Raw genomic sequence first — 15457 nt, forward strand, 5'->3', positions numbered from 1 at the left:
TTTCATGGGGGTGGGTAGTGCCGTCAGCCATGTCAGAATTTAACTTTCTTTCCTATTTTGTCACTTTGATCAAATGGCAAAAGAGAAGCAATTTAAGTTTCACGCTCGACACTGAGCAGACCCAGCTCCACGTGAAAAGCACGTGGTGTATGATGCTGTGAGCCTTGGATTTATGGCTCGGGAATGCCAGGAATTTGGGGTTCTGGTGTCACTGAGGAAAATGGCCCCGCCTTTCTGCCCTCTGGTTTCCTGTTTAGAAAGTTCTGCTCCTTCATAAAGACCTTGAAGTACCAGGAGGAAAGGTGCTCTGTGTGTGGGGTTTTCCACAACGTGCAGTGCAGTCTCAACTAAAAGGCTGGGATAAAGGTAGGTGAATGCTTTATAAAAACATATTTTACATATATATGAAGTATTTGTCAGTTTATGCCACACTAATTTATTTACTCAGGTGTGAGTAGCCCCAGGCAATTTGAATTTAGATTTAAAATTCAGGTTTTTTTAAAAATGGAATTTATTGGGGTGACATTGGTTAATAAAATTACATAGGTTCAGGTATACAATTCTACCATATGACATTCAGGTTTGGTTTACCTAATTTCTTTCTTTTTCTTAAGAGCAAAGAATATAAAGGTGTAGGAAGTGGAAATTGGAATTGATTTTAATTGCCTGAACAGGTTTACAGCAGAAAAGGCTTTACTGAAGTGAAAATGAGGGCCAGATTATTTTTGTTCTTGCTCTGTGTCTAATTATAGGAGTAGTCCATTGATCTCTTTCCCAAGTCTAAGTGAGGTTATCCATCACTAAGTGAGCCATAACTTAACTCTTTGTGATGGCTGCCTTGACTAAAAATCTCTGTAGTGTGAATTCAGAATTCCTGGAATACATTTGGAGGTGGAATCGATTATATGGATGATGCCCAAGAGGAAACAAGGCCATTTCAGGATATTCCAGAAACTGGGAAGAGCTCTTCCACACACCGCATCCCCTAACTCTCAGGGAGCCACTGTCGGGAGCAATTGTGTTTTGTATCCTTCCAGTGTTGTGCAGTTATGATACCATTGGAATCAGGCTGATGTGGGGAGTGGGCATCGCCTATTACAACAGCATTTCTCTCTGGAAAGCACCACTCTTTAGAAAAGATAAATAATGGCATTGCGTGATTTGTAGCTCATACGCAGAGGCCATCACTGCTGCTAAAATTTAGGACCATGTTGTGTTCAAATTTGTGGTATTTTGGTTTGGTTCTAAGTGCAAGTTTTTTTGTGTATAATGTCATTTTGCCTGAAGAGGCTCCATGTGGGTGTTTTGGAGCCCGTTATCAGAAACCAATGGGACTAGAAAACTGGAGCTGCTTAGTTGAGGGTCAAAGCCAAGTTGGAGTGAGTTCAGGACAGAGTATATGACGTTGTAGCCATGACTTTGTTCCTCAGGTGGTAGGGTTGGACTGGTAGTGTTTGTTTTACTGAGGGAGGAGAGCTTTTCTCTGCATTTGACTATGCTACATGTTACTTTGCAGCCTGACATTTTGGGGCTTGGGTCTGGGAAAGAAATATGCTTTACTTAGTATTGTGTAGGTTTATATAATTTGTATGATTTTTCTGTCTCTTTTACTTTGAGAGGCAATTTGGAAAGTGGAAAAGCAGAAAACCCAGATGATCTGCAAATAAGATTAAGAGGGAAATGTCTTGAGACTGGCACAACTACCAGTACCTCCTGAAGCAAAATTGGAATCCCACTACCGAGAAATGAGGATTAGTATCAGTTAGCCTTTGCTGTGTAACATACCATCATCAAACTTAGCAGCTAAAAACAAGTCATTTATTTGCTCACAATTCTGTGAGTTGGTAGTTTGGACTGGGTTCATCTGGACGGTTCTGATGCCACCCGGGGTCACTCCTGGGACTGCACACGGTCAGTCAGCTGTCATCTCAGATGGGTCTAGGATGGTCTAACTCGCTGGTCTGGCTATCGGCAGGCTGTTGGCAGAGTGGCTGGCTCTCCTCCATGTGGCCCTACCACTAGGTGAGCTCAGGCTTAATCATATGATGTCATCAGGATTCCAAGAGAATGAGGAGAAGCTGTGAGGCTTCTTGAGCTCTAGGCCCAGGATTGGTACAACATCACTTCTGCTAAGTTCTTTTGGTCAGAGCAAAGCATAAAGCTGGCCCAGATTCAGGGAGTGGGGAAACAGACTATTCCTGTAAGAGAAACTAAGAGAAAATAATTTGAAGTATTTTTCATCTATGACAAATGATTTGCATAGATGAATAGCAGTGTTTCTCTCTCTCTTGCATGGGGCCTGCACAGGCTGATGTCACTATGACACTGTCCTGGCCCTCGAATCGAGGGCAAGAGGTGATAGGGCAGGGGGTGGATTTCCCCCAGGGCTGGGCCCACTCCAGTAAGGGCATCTCCTTATCTGCACTGGGATGAGGTAGGTCAAGTGGGACATTCCAAAGGGGTCTCTAAAAGCCAAGAGTCCTGGGGGGAAGGGAAGACATAGAGGAAGGGTGTGGAGCCATGTGGCCCTTGCCCTCCCTGCCCTGCTAAGGGGCCTTGGTCACCTGGCATTTTCAAGTTTCAGTTTCCCCAGCGTAGTAATGATGACAGCAGCTGTCCCACCCACTCTGTGTCCCAGGGAAAGATGTCTGAGGTGACCAATAGAATCTAGAAGGAATGTAGTCCGAAATGTACTGTGATACCCTGGATTGGATCTTGGAAGAACAACAGCCAAATAAATAAATAAACAAATAAATAAGAAAAAAAGACATTAGTGGAAAAACTAGAACTCTGAATAAAACCTGCATTTTAGTTTATAATAATAGACTGTAAGATGTTGACATTGGGGTAGGCTGGGAACTCTGCACTGTCTTGGCAACTTTTCTGTAAATGGAAATTAATCATTTCAAGATAAAATTTTATTTAGTTAAAAAAGAGAGAAATGTCCCTAGAAAAATTAATAAGTTCTAAAGATATACATAAGTGTTAGAACATCAAGTATTAAAACCAGGGATCAAAAATTCTCTACCTAATTGAATGTCTGTGAAGCTTCATTTTTGTTGTTGCTGAGTGCCTTAACTTGATGCCCGGTGAAGTTTTACATTTATGTGAAGTTGTTCTCAAGTCAAACCAAAGCAGATTAACTAGAAATAGTCTCAGCCATCATCCGGTCTGTCCTTTGTAATTGTGTGGTGAATCCAGTTATAATGAATTCCCCATGCTTAGCCATGGGTTTAACACATAATACACACTTACTGGCTAACTGGCGCAATATTTACTTAAAAAAACTGAAGCAAACCTTTTGGCCAGAGTGTATCTGAAGAAGGTCTCAGTGGAACATTTGAGAAGTATGGTGGAAGGTGTTAAAACAGCTCTTCTTTTGGAATTTAAGAACTTTACCATTCTAAAAAGTTCTAATGTGTAAAATGTCCAGTATGTTAAACTATTTGATGTGTAAAATATCTTTTGTGTTACATACTCTCAAGATGGTTGTCTCTTACCATTACTTTGGGAATATTTTTTAATTACTGTTTTCGAGTCAACAGAGGAATGAATGAACAGGGATCATTGTTGCCAATAAATACTGTTCTCCATGTGCCAAAATTTAATAAAATATGGATTTTAAAGTTCATCAAGTAAACAATAGCTTTGCAAGTTAAAAATAACACTTCAGTGATGTTTTTCTTTAGTTTTTCATATATTTATATTTATGTCTCAGTAGAATTTTTAAAATTTATTTTTTATTGAGGAATAATTGACATATAACACTATTGGTTTTATATGTACAACACAGTGATTGGATATTTATATATTTTACATAATGATTACTACAAGTCTAGTTAACATCCATCACCATAGTTACAATTTATTTTTTTTTGTGATGAGATCTACTCTCTTATCAACTTTCAAATATGCAATGCAGTGTTATTAACTATAGTCATCATACTACAGGTTACACCCTTATTACTCATTTATTTCATAACTGGAAGTTTGTACCTTTGACTTCCTTCACTTCTTTTCATCCACCCCCCCCTTCCCCCTCCACACACCTCTGGCAACCAGCAGTCTGCTGTCTGTATCTATGAGCTTGGTGTTTTTTTGGTGTGTGTTTTGTTTTGTTTTTAGTTTCCATATGTAAGTGAAATCATACAGTACCTGTCTTTCTCGTCTGACTTATTTCCCTTAGCACAATGCTCCATCCATGTTATTGCAAGTGGCAGGATTTTCTTTTTATGGTTGAATCATAGTCCATTGCATGTATGTGCTACATTTTCTTCATCCATTGGTAGACACTTAGGCTGTTTCCATGTCTTGACTATTGTAAATAATGCTGTAGTGAACATAAAGGGGCATATATCTTTTCAAGTCAGTGCTTTCATTTTCTTCAGATAAGTGCCCAGAAGTGAAATTGTTGGATAATATGGTAGTTCTGTTTTCAATTTTTTGAGGAACCCTCACACTGTTTTCCATAACATTCAGTAATTTTTTTTTCAACAGCCTAAAGTAATTTATCGGGTACATCGCCACTTTTGGAAAGCTGAGAATTTTAGCTTGAACCATTATTGTTTCTTTAAATGAATGTTGGCTACTTCTCATGAGTAGAGCTGAGTCTAGCGTCTGATCATTTTAGGCATGTGGGACTCAGGCAGATTCGTTTCTGAAGCTGTTTGAAGGAATTTCCCACCCTCCTCTCTGGCTCTGTGCCTCGGGTGCAGGTGCCCGTGCTGCACCAAGGGCAGGACCGCAGAGGGGAGAGGGAGCTGGCCGTGGGAGTCAGGCCGGCACATGTGCTTCATGTCTGGTGAAAGGCAGCCAGAGTAGCAATCCTGAAGATTCTGTCCCTTCTCGGTTTATTTGGGCATTTTAAGATGGCATGACAATTACCTGAGTTTCTAGAAACCATGTTTTATGACAAAAAGTGGCTTGTCTATGAGATTTTTTTTTAAATGTTCTGAGTATGTCAAAAAAATGAGAATATACTGGAGCATTGCGGGGGTAATTTCTTTTGCGACTAAAATTTTCAGATATAGAGGAAGGCATTCACATGTCTTCTTCATTTCACCCATTCCTTCTGCAGATGTCTGTGGAGCACTTCTAGCACTCAGGCACTGTGGTGGTGCTGGCGACACGCACGCAGGTCCTTGCCTCACAGAACTCCTAGAGTGGGGAAGACAGGCACCTGTAAGTTGGATGCGTCAGGTGGTGACACACGCTGCAGAGAAAATTAAAACAGGGGTGGGAGACAGGAACTGTGCCTGGGGCGAGGGAGCTGTATTAGGACCTAGGGTCTTGCACAACTTATGGTGAGTGATTGGACCCACAGGCACGAAATAGCACAGTCCTTTACATGTTGTGACTGATTGTGCTGCCATACTCATCACTGGTATTGTCATTGTCACGGTCAGAAAGTATTTATCCCACACCTATTAGCAAGAACATGTGTGGAATGAGCCATACAGCTGAGTGTTTGTCCTCTGAACTGACAGCCCTTATGTGGAAGGCTTAACTAGTGACAAATAAAAATAAATAAATGTACTATATTCACTCAGCAAATGTCTATTGACGATAGTATATACAAGACATTGTGGAGGCCGGCAAGGTAAGTCAAGATATACTTATGTATCTTGAACTTATAATAACATGTATTTGTGAATAGTAGATCATTTGCATGGCAGGGGTTCACCATCGGAAATAGACTATGAAGTGTCCATGACACCTGCTGACTTGTCCTTTTGCTGTGGCTGGTTTTCAGTCACCTGCTTTGGGAGGCGGTGAGGGTAAATAACCTAGGACTATGTCAGCCAATTGCCCGGTGTCCACGTTCCAGCACAGTGTTGTTTCAACCCATTCTTTAATGTATAAAATGCATCTGGAGTGAAATGTGCTTTCCTTGTGAAGGATTGCTCTGAGAAGGAAGTCGGCTGCTAGTGCTGGTGATGACAGTGCCGAGTCTAAGACGTGGTGGCCCTTACCCCGAAGGTGGAGTTGTTGAGTGTCTCAAGGACATATTTAGCATGTTGCTCCCTTCGTGAGGGAAACCATATGCTCTACTAGTATTCAGAGATGAACCCCTCATGAGTGTATTATTTGGGTGAATCCTGATAAGGGCCCTAAGGGAAGTGTAGACATAGCAGTATTGATCTATTACAGCTTACTGAAGGGGACTCTTGGAGGAAGCTAAGCAAAGCTTCTCCATCAGCTGCTTCATCTGGGCCCTAATATCAGGTTATTCCCTTTCCTTCAGGAAAAAAGGGTCAGCCACCTTTGGGTGAGGATCCTGGAATACATTTTCCAGCCCCCCTTGCACTTAGGTATGGCCGTGTGACTGAGCTCTAGCCAGTAGAGTGACCGACCGTGGTGGGGACAGCAGAGCCTGTCGGCCTGAGGCTGTTTCAGCATGAAGAAGAGGAGCACCTCTTTCACCCAGTCCCCATCCTGAGAGCAAGACACCATGTTCTAAGGTGTTTGAGCCATTATATATTTTCGGCCCTATTTCAGCAGAGGGCTTCCCTAACTAATGCTGATACCATGAGGTAAATGAGAGGCAAAGACTGTAGTCCCAGTACCTTACTTAGTCTTACTTCCCTGGGAGACTGGACCCAGTTGTTCCCACCTGGAGGGCAGAATCAGTGCTCTTGGACATGGGTGGTGGTTGTGCCTGTAGGCTAAGGGCATGTGTTTATCCCTGCACTCACCATTCGTGGCTTACAGATGTCTGTGCCCCTTGCTGTATCCTTAGTGGCCAAGGGTAGAGCCCAGGGAGTGTTAACCCCTGATTTTTCTCCTTCTCCTCATATATTTTAGTACCTACCTTGTGCTAGGTGCTACTGGGGATACCTAGGAATGAAAGAAATATGACCTGTAACTTCAGAGAACTAACAGTCCTGGTTGATCAACCACCTCAAATGGACCTCTCAGCTAGACGTAACAAAAAACTCCACAAAAGTTAAATTTCTTAAATAATAAATGATTTTTTAAATTAAGAGCTGAGAGGTATGTAGACTTCAGGTGCTGCTTCTCTGTGATTTTGAAACCTACCCCTGAAATTTGTAGTCAACCACCAAGTCGAGTACATAACCCTTAGTGTTGCCTTACCCTCTTCTTGTGTCTATAATTCTAATATGGATTATTTAACTGGTGTTCCACATAGTCCAGTGCAAGTTGACTGGGCGCCTTTTTCCCCTTGAATTCCATTGAGCTGGGCCCACAGTGGAAGAATTAAAGCTGTTGCTTTACTGAGTGCTGCAAATGGTGGTTAGCGATATGCGGAGATTAGCATGTGTAACCCGAGAAAATCCTATTTGACTGTGTTTTAGTTGCTAGTTTCTGCAGATTCAATGGCTTCCTTCATTTGTCCTTATCACTATATACCAAGTTAGAATTTGAAATTTGCTTTTTTCTTCTTTAGCCCATTATCAAACCCCCTCTTCAGTTTGCTCTATTTTGTAGTTGTTACTGTCAGCTTGTCTGTCTTCCTTCTGAGGTGGTCTACTCCTCGGAGGGAGGCACCGGGCCTCAGCTGTCTCTGTATCCTTTCCTCTGGTCCTTTACCCCAGAGCATAGTACTGTGCTCTGTGTGTATGATGTATGTCCCCATAAATGTTTGATGAACCAATTGATTACTTAAATTTCTTACACTGAAAGGACTTCTTGAGCTAGCCTTATGCTAGTGAATGATTTTTTCCTATGGTGAACATGACTTCCTGCTGCCATTGAGTGCTGTCCATTCTTATGATGTTTCCTTCATCATGTTTGACTTTGTGACATTAGCCTCACCTTAGCCAGTAACGGGAGGTACCCAGCATGCAGATAAGAAGGGGAGGTGCTGACATGCCGAATGGTTGCTGTAGGATGTGCCTTGACCTGATTCAAAAGGTATTTGTAAGGCTGATTGATGTCTGGTGGGTGATAGTGATCCGCAGTTGTGTGATTTGTTGGCAAAACTACATTACATGGAGTACTGTATCACTCGGTTTAATAAAAGAACTACAGATTAGTCTTCTTCTGCTTGGTAGCTAGGTTTGTATCTTAGGTCTTGCTTGCCTCACTGGGGGTTCTGGAGAATTCCCTGGACACAACCGTGCACGTCCATACCTGCTTCTCCTAATAAAATTGCAGCTAAAATCCTCCCCTCGGGTTTGCTGAGTTCCTTCCTAAGAGCACATTTTAATAATGGTGACAGCACAGAATGTTGACTTAGTGTCCTCCTAAAGTGACACTAAAGGCTGGGAAAGGAGGCATTTTCCAGGAAGCCCATTCCACTCTCTTTTGTAATTAGGGGCTTCAACAGTGTATTCCTGTGAGCCACAGTGGGGTCACTGTCAATGTCTTCCTCCACTTTAGACTTAGCAGCTGGCCTCCCCTCCCCCTGAAGCTGAGGAGTGTCTTTAAAAGAAGCTGGCTAGAGCTTTTTCTCTGCTCTTGCTCTACGCACTTCTTTCTGCTAAAAGTCAGTGAAGCAGAAGCTCATCTTCACGTCTTTGATAGCCTGACCTTTACATTTAAGAATCTGCGATATGCACATTTCAGTTGCTCTTTCACTCGTTGTCTAATTTCAACTGGCTTTGGGAAGACTGGGAAACCACTATTTCATTAGCAGGACTTGGAAAACTGTGAACACACCTATATAGAATTCCCTGTCATAAATTAACTTGAAGAATTTGTAAGCATTTGTGTTGGATATATGGACCTCATTATCTTCTTCCAAAGTAGCCCATGATGATTAATAGTGAAGGAGTTAATTTTCTTCCTGCATCTCAATCCACTGGACTAAATGACATTATAGTGGCCTGAAAATACTGCTCTGTCTTATCTTCCTACAGGAAACGCCCTTAGTAGGACATTTTGGAGAACACCCTACTAAGTATCTGTATGTTAGGTTATAAAAAAGCAGCCTCTCATCTCCATCTTATGCACAAGAAGATATCATTTTGATATTATTAAAAAAACAATTTTTGCTTGTAAGAATACTCCCTTTCTTGACTACCATATGCAATGATTATCAACTTCATTACCTAAGAACAGCAAATTTAATAACATGCCACTTTTTACATATCAGATTGGCAAAAACTAGTAAGATTGATAATACCCCGAATTGGTATTCTCACATAGTAGGTATGTGAAGTAAATACATACCTAGTTAGAAGGATATTGGACATATTTATCAACATTTTAAATATATATCCATTTCTAGCAATTCCTACATAATATTTGTGCCAGTATACAGCAAATGTCTATTGTACTTTTTATTGAAAAGTTGGAAAGAGTGTGAATATCCTCTTATGAAATTTCCTATTTCATTAATAGGATGAAACTTCCTATTTCACTAATAGGAAAATGATCGAATAAAATATTTGTATAAAGAAACAACACTATGTTTTAAAATGTTAGGCAAAAAGTTGTATTTATAATATCCCATTGGAATTAATTTTTGTGTGTATGAATTATATACAGAGGGGGCAATTTACAGTTGTAAGTTGGCAAAACAGCTTATTCTTGTATTGTTATTTATTAATGTGTTATTTTTCATACAGAGAATTGTAAGCCTACTTTTTCCCCTTCGATAAGTTTTTTTTAAATGCACACTGATATGTGAGCTATCACAGTACAATCTAACAAAATTGTTTCAAATGAAATTAAAGACAACTAAGCACTACTAGAGCTGTCTTTGGAAAGAAACCAAATGAACTTCTTGGCCAACCCAATAGATACATCTGGGTTTATAGGAGCCTTTTATTTTTTACTCTGTGCATTTTATGTTGTTTTGGTAATGAAAAGAATTAAAACTATTTAAAAATATAGATGCAGTACTTCTTAGGAATGGGGCATTCAGTTCTGGACTTTGGAAATAATGCATAATAATGAGAGTTGATACAGATCTCAAGGAGTTTGTCTTAGTGAACACAGGAAAGCAGACAAATCTAGTTATATCTTATGGGTTGTAAAGTACTCAGTAGGTTAAGGGTTAGTTGGAGTGGGTGGGGAAGGAGGAATTGGGTATGAAGGAAAGTAGAAAGCAGCCGTAGAAGAGATCTGAGCTGAATTTTGAGAGCTTTGGGGTTTGTGTTGGTGTCCGATTGCTGGGTGAGTGGTAGAGGGAACACGGGGGAGTACAGGTACGGATCGTGGTGTCAAGTCTGAGTTTGGGGAGTCAAGGAGGTGGACGTGGCTACAGCACACGAGCACCCAGTGTAGGTGAGTGTCACTGTGGGGAAGAAGGTGAGGACCACACCTGTGGAGAAGAGTGGGCAGGATTCTGGCCTGTGAGGCAGGAAGTTACTCCATCCTACTTCTGCCACATAGATGTGTGAGCTCAGATAAAATCATTCCCCCCTCTGTGCCGCAGTTTCTCGATCTGTTCAATGAGAGTGTTGGACTTGATTAGTGACCTCCTGTACTTCTACTTTTCCTTTTTTTTTCTTTAGAAATAGAACCGTTTAATCAAAGGAAAGTATACTTTAAATTGGGAGGAAATGAAGCAGATAAAAGTGGAGCCACTGTACCTGAGCTGTTGTAGTTGATGGCTGGGAGGCACTGATGAGGATTCCCCGCCCCCTTCTCAAAGAGGCTTCTTGTGGGGGGCTCTGTGGAAGCCCAGGGCTTTGGGGGAGCACAAGCAGGAAACCCTAGCCTAGCAGAACAGGGCAGCCCTTTCAGACTAAAGACTCTGGCTGTGTCACATGACTATTTTGATGTCAGTGTTTCCTTTGTCTTTAGGTTTCTTTCCATTTTGGCCTGATTTCTTCCCTTCCAAAGGGTCTGCTGCTCCCCTATGTTCAGTGTCGTTCCTCGTGATACCTACTTAGGTGCTCCTCTGCTTATGCCCATCTTGCCATTTTCCTTCCCTTGTATCTCTAGTTTCTTACTGATTTTGCCCACTTTTCTTTAATTTGTATGGACAGACTGGCCTTTTCAGGCTGCAGAGAAAATTATTGTAGTGGGTAACACGACTGAGTGCCCACTGTGGGTGCGGTTCTAAACATGTTGCATAAGGGATTTCATTTCATCCTTGTGACAGTCTCAGGAGGCAGGTGATAATGTCATTATTTTGCAAATGAGACAAAGTCAGGCACAGAGAGGCAAACACCGTGATGTCAAAGAGAAACCCTTGTCAGCATGGTGACTCAGGCACAGGCAACCTGGCTCCTTCTACCCAACAGTTGCCTCAACTTTTTTACTTTCACTTTTTAGCTGTCAGTTCTCAGAAGGGTGTATCCTCATTCATTCCTGGGTCTTTGTGTGCTCTGGGGATGTTTCTCCTCCCTTTCCTTCTTCCTTCCCTTCCCTTCTCTTCTTTGAAAAGAGAGTTGCAGTGACCTAGTTAAGATTTCACTGAAACTCACAAGAGAAGTGATTTGGAGATTATTGTCTTCAACGGATTTCTCAGAGGGAAATGAGGCTGAGAGACTCAGGTGTAGCAAACCCATTTAGGTCAAAAGCTGCAAGTTTACTAAGGACTTTGGGGGTAAGGAAGAAGTGGAAGAGAAAAAGGGGCAAAGCCAGGGGTTTGATTTATTGTCAAAGTAAAGAAATAGAACATTGTTTCTCCTGCCTATTGTTATTTTACTATTTTGAATAGCTAAATAACTTTGGAGAATGATTTCTCCTTTTATTCTGCTGTGCTATTTTAACATCGTGCCAAGAATAGTCTTAATATAATTACCTGGAAATAAATAAGGAGGAAGATGTGTCATCATTGATTTGTGCTAAGTATATTGTTGCTACCAAGAGATCTAGGAAAAAAGTAAATGATTAACCAAATTTCTAACGACTAAAACCTTTGAATTGCAAAGTGTTACAATGTTACTAAGCAGGTCTGCCTAAGACCAGTTGTGGTGCCTGGGTTCTTGACTTCATGTAGAAAGATTTCACAGCACGAGTCCAGGTGACTCTGAGGGCACATTGATCAAAGCTGGGGACAGTGAAACAAGGGAGGGCTTAGCACAGAGGAAGCAACAGAAGAGCCTGGGCTGGGCTGCCTGAGCTCGCTGGGAAGTCAGAGAAAAGGGCCTCGGAGACAGGTTTGGGGGTTATCCTGGGACAAGCTGCCTCTGCCCATTGTTCACCTAGTTGCAAGTCTCCTGCAGCCTCTTAGAGTTTAGGAGACGTGTGCCTGTGGAGGAGGAAGAAAGAGAAGAAGTGGGCAAAGGGAATGGCATGGGCTGCTCCCCAGGAGGAGAGCCTGAGCCTGAGCCTGAGCCTGAGCCTGAGCTTGCTGGGTCCTTTGTCTTGAGGCTTTTCTCTCTCTCTGGTAGGCAGCCGGTTCAGCCGGTTTGGTGGCCGTGTGGGATCGGGGATCTCAGGGGAGGGTTTCAGCAGAGTATTTGTCAGTTCTCCAGCTGTGCTATTTCAGGGTTCTGATCTCAGTGCCAAGGCAGGGTCCTTCATCTTTGCAGCAGGGCCTGGCTTCGCCCACCTGGTTTTACTGCTTTTCCGGGCCTGGACCTGAAGTATAACGGAGCCTAGATGTCATCTATAGGGAGGCGAACTTCTGTGTCTGGCTGAGATTGCTTAGCCAGTTTGTTCAGCTGTCTGTCTCGGTTTCCCTGTTCCACTTGTCCTGGCTTAACTGGCCTGCCTCAATAATGTTTAGTCAGCAGAAATAAACCTATTGTACCCAAGTAGCCAAAAAGCATTAAAAAAATTAACCTTCTTTGCTTTAAGAACTTATTTTTAAATAAAAGTTATTCTGAAGGAAAAAATGAACCTGGAAGCTTTTGGCCACTGTCTGACCTATTTCATCATAACTAAATTTAAGATATGAAAGGTAAGTTTTAAGAAGTAAAGCTATATTAAAACAGCCATTTCTCTTATTATTTCAGCTCTTTGGGGTGGGGTGGGGGAGACTGAGTTCCAAATATGGAAACACATTTCTAATTTATATAGTAAATCTATATATAGAGGTCAATATAAAGAGTTTTACTACATTGAAGTGCTTTTCTTTCCATCTACTGAGTTCTGGAAGGAGTGTTCCGATTTATAACATACTTGGTTTAAAGCAGTTTCTGAAATCGGTGTGTGTGAGTTTTTTAAAGGAAAGCAATAAAGTAAGTTTATTGGGATGTCAGTACACATTTTACATCAGAGCCACTGCTGGAACCCAGCGAGGCCTCCTGACAGCGGGCAGGGCCGGTGCCACCCCAGGGGGTTTGCTTACTGTGTCTTCAAAGGAGTTTTACCTGTGTGGTTGCCTCTGGATAAATCCCAAATGTACAAGTTTTATTCCCAAGAAGTTTATTTTTCAAGAGCTCTTGATAATTTGGATACCCCTAAGAGAAAAATAAATCTCTCTATTTATATTGTGAGGGAGTCCGTGGAGGCTAAGGATGAAATTTTCTACAGTGCTGGAGATTGGATCTAGCAGCCCAGTATAAAACCTTCTTTAAAAGGAATCCTTAGATCTCTCCTAGTAGGAATTAATCTATACCTCTCATTCATGGATTGATTCATTCATTCATTCAACATACAGATTATTGAAAACCTGTATGGGATTAAAACCGTGATCAAGATAAACATAGTACCTGCCTCTCCGGAACTGTGGGGTGTGCAGTGTATGTACTCAGAGTCAACAGGCAGCAGCATTACTGCTGTAATGGATGAAGCTGGGTTGTGCATCCGCCTGGGAAGACTTCTTGGAGAAAGTGCTGTCTAAGCAAGTAGGAGTTAACTGGGTGAACAGCGGGAATCAGGGGCCTTGTGTACAATGTTGGGGAAACAGCTCTGTGAAGGGAGTGAATGGGGCGCAGTGGTTCTGAAGTGGAAAGCAGTTCGGAGTGGTTGTTTGGAGCAGGAGGGTGGAGGAGGGAGCAGTGGCAAGGAAAGAGGCTAGAGAGAGAAACGGTGGCTCTGGAGCCCTGCGAGCCTTGGTACCCACTCTCCTGATGGCAGTGATGACTGCTAACTTGATGGCAAGGTGTTCTGTAGAAACCTTAGTAGCTTCTGTGTAGTGACTGTATTGGAGAGAGGCATGGGGTCAGCACTGTTCAAGATCCAAGAAGTAAGCGACCCCACCCCAAAACCTCATTTTTAGGGTTCATTTCCTGGGAACCACTGCTGGTATCAAAGTACTACTACATGGATCAGAGACCAGTCAGGTAATAGATGCCATGCTAATATTCCAAATAGAGGTGATTTAATATAGGCGACTGGGGCAGGGAATGGCAGAAGGGAATAAGTGTGGCCACTAAACCTGGACACTCAGAGTTGGTACTACCACAGAGCTGGGCTAGCTGCTAAGGAGGTGCATGGACCTCTGGGGAGGGAAGGCTTGTGCACGGGGAACTGGACTAGCTGCAGCTATGGAGTCTGACAGGGGCTGGAAAACAGGAAAAGAGCTGCTTCTCTCCTCTGCCTTACAGTCTCCTGCCAGTGCTCCAACTGTCAGATTTTAACAGGAAGGCAGTTGCAAAGGAGTCTGGGAAATGCAGTTTGCAGACTTTTAGCTCTGCACCGTAGAGCAGACTATTGAAAGGTGGGTGTGGCCTAAGAGACAGCTGGTAAATAATCTGCCCCAGGCATTAGAAGAAAAGTAATTCTAGCTATGCTGTGGGAACTGGATTGGAGGGAGGCAAACCGGGATACCTGTTGATCAGTTCAGAGGTTGTTGTCTAGGCAGCAGATAATGGCTGTCTGATTTAGGGCAAGGACAGAGAGAAAGAGGAGTGGGTAGATGTGGAGAGATTTACAATGTGGGATGGCACATGTAGTGTGAGGGATAAGGGTATAGATCAGAGGGAATAAAGGAAGAGGAGGAGTTAAGGAGGAAGTTTGCAATTGTGAGTTAGGGGGATGGTGGTTCCGTTTACTGAGACAGGAACAAGAGGCCAGAAACTGGTTAGGGGAAGACAATCTATTCGGTTTTGGACTTTGGCATTTGAGGTTCTTGTGGCTCATCCAGCTGGAAATGCACTGTGAATATCTAGTTCTAAAGTATCGGTGTGATTCATTTTCAGCCCATAGGTTGTACATGAAGCCTTAGGATGAATGAGGTTATCAAGGGAGGTTATAGAGTGTGGAGAGAAGCAATCATCAGGCAGAACCCAGGGGAGTAACAGTGTTTTAGGAAAACCACAGCAGTGGGGGTAAGTCTGTGAAGGAGGCTGTGAGAGAGTGGTCAGAGCAGTTAGAAGAAAGCCAGAGGACATGATGTCCCAGAAGGCAGGGAAGAGCATCAGAAGAGGAGCTGATGATCAACAGTTTAGGTGCTCAGAAGTTTACTGCACGATATTGTTTGTGCTTCTTTGATTATACTCATCAAGTCTGTTTTCCAGAGTTACTTACGGGTGATTCTCCTCTAATACAAAGGCCAGGGATGCTGTGCTGCACATGCGTCAGCCCTGGCCGTGTTGTGTTCCACAGAAGTACACGCTTCATGTGTGCTTTTGCATTGGATTAATTAGTTGTTGGCAAACTCCAGATTGTGGAATGGCCATTTGCTTTTGTAAATCAAGTTTTATTG

General features: G+C 42.5%; 1 protein-coding gene across 3 annotated transcripts in view; it reads left to right on the forward strand.

Moving 5' to 3' along the window:
• The window catches only part of STXBP6 (syntaxin binding protein 6), a 243683-nt gene that overhangs the window by 35385 nt on the left and 192841 nt on the right, over window positions 1–15457 (forward strand). The window contains exon 1 of one of the 3 annotated variants that reach the window (XM_036029642.1): window positions 182–366. The exons of the other annotated variants lie outside the window; for them this stretch is intronic. The gene's annotated coding sequence lies outside the window, so the exon portion shown is untranslated. Of the gene's footprint in view, window positions 1–181; window positions 367–15457 lie in introns of those variants that run through there. 3 annotated transcript variants of the gene reach the window in all.

Source organism: Phyllostomus discolor, chromosome 1, assembly GCF_004126475.2.
Source record: "Phyllostomus discolor isolate MPI-MPIP mPhyDis1 chromosome 1, mPhyDis1.pri.v3, whole genome shotgun sequence".
Classification (NCBI taxonomy): Eukaryota; Metazoa; Chordata; class Mammalia; order Chiroptera; family Phyllostomidae; genus Phyllostomus; species Phyllostomus discolor.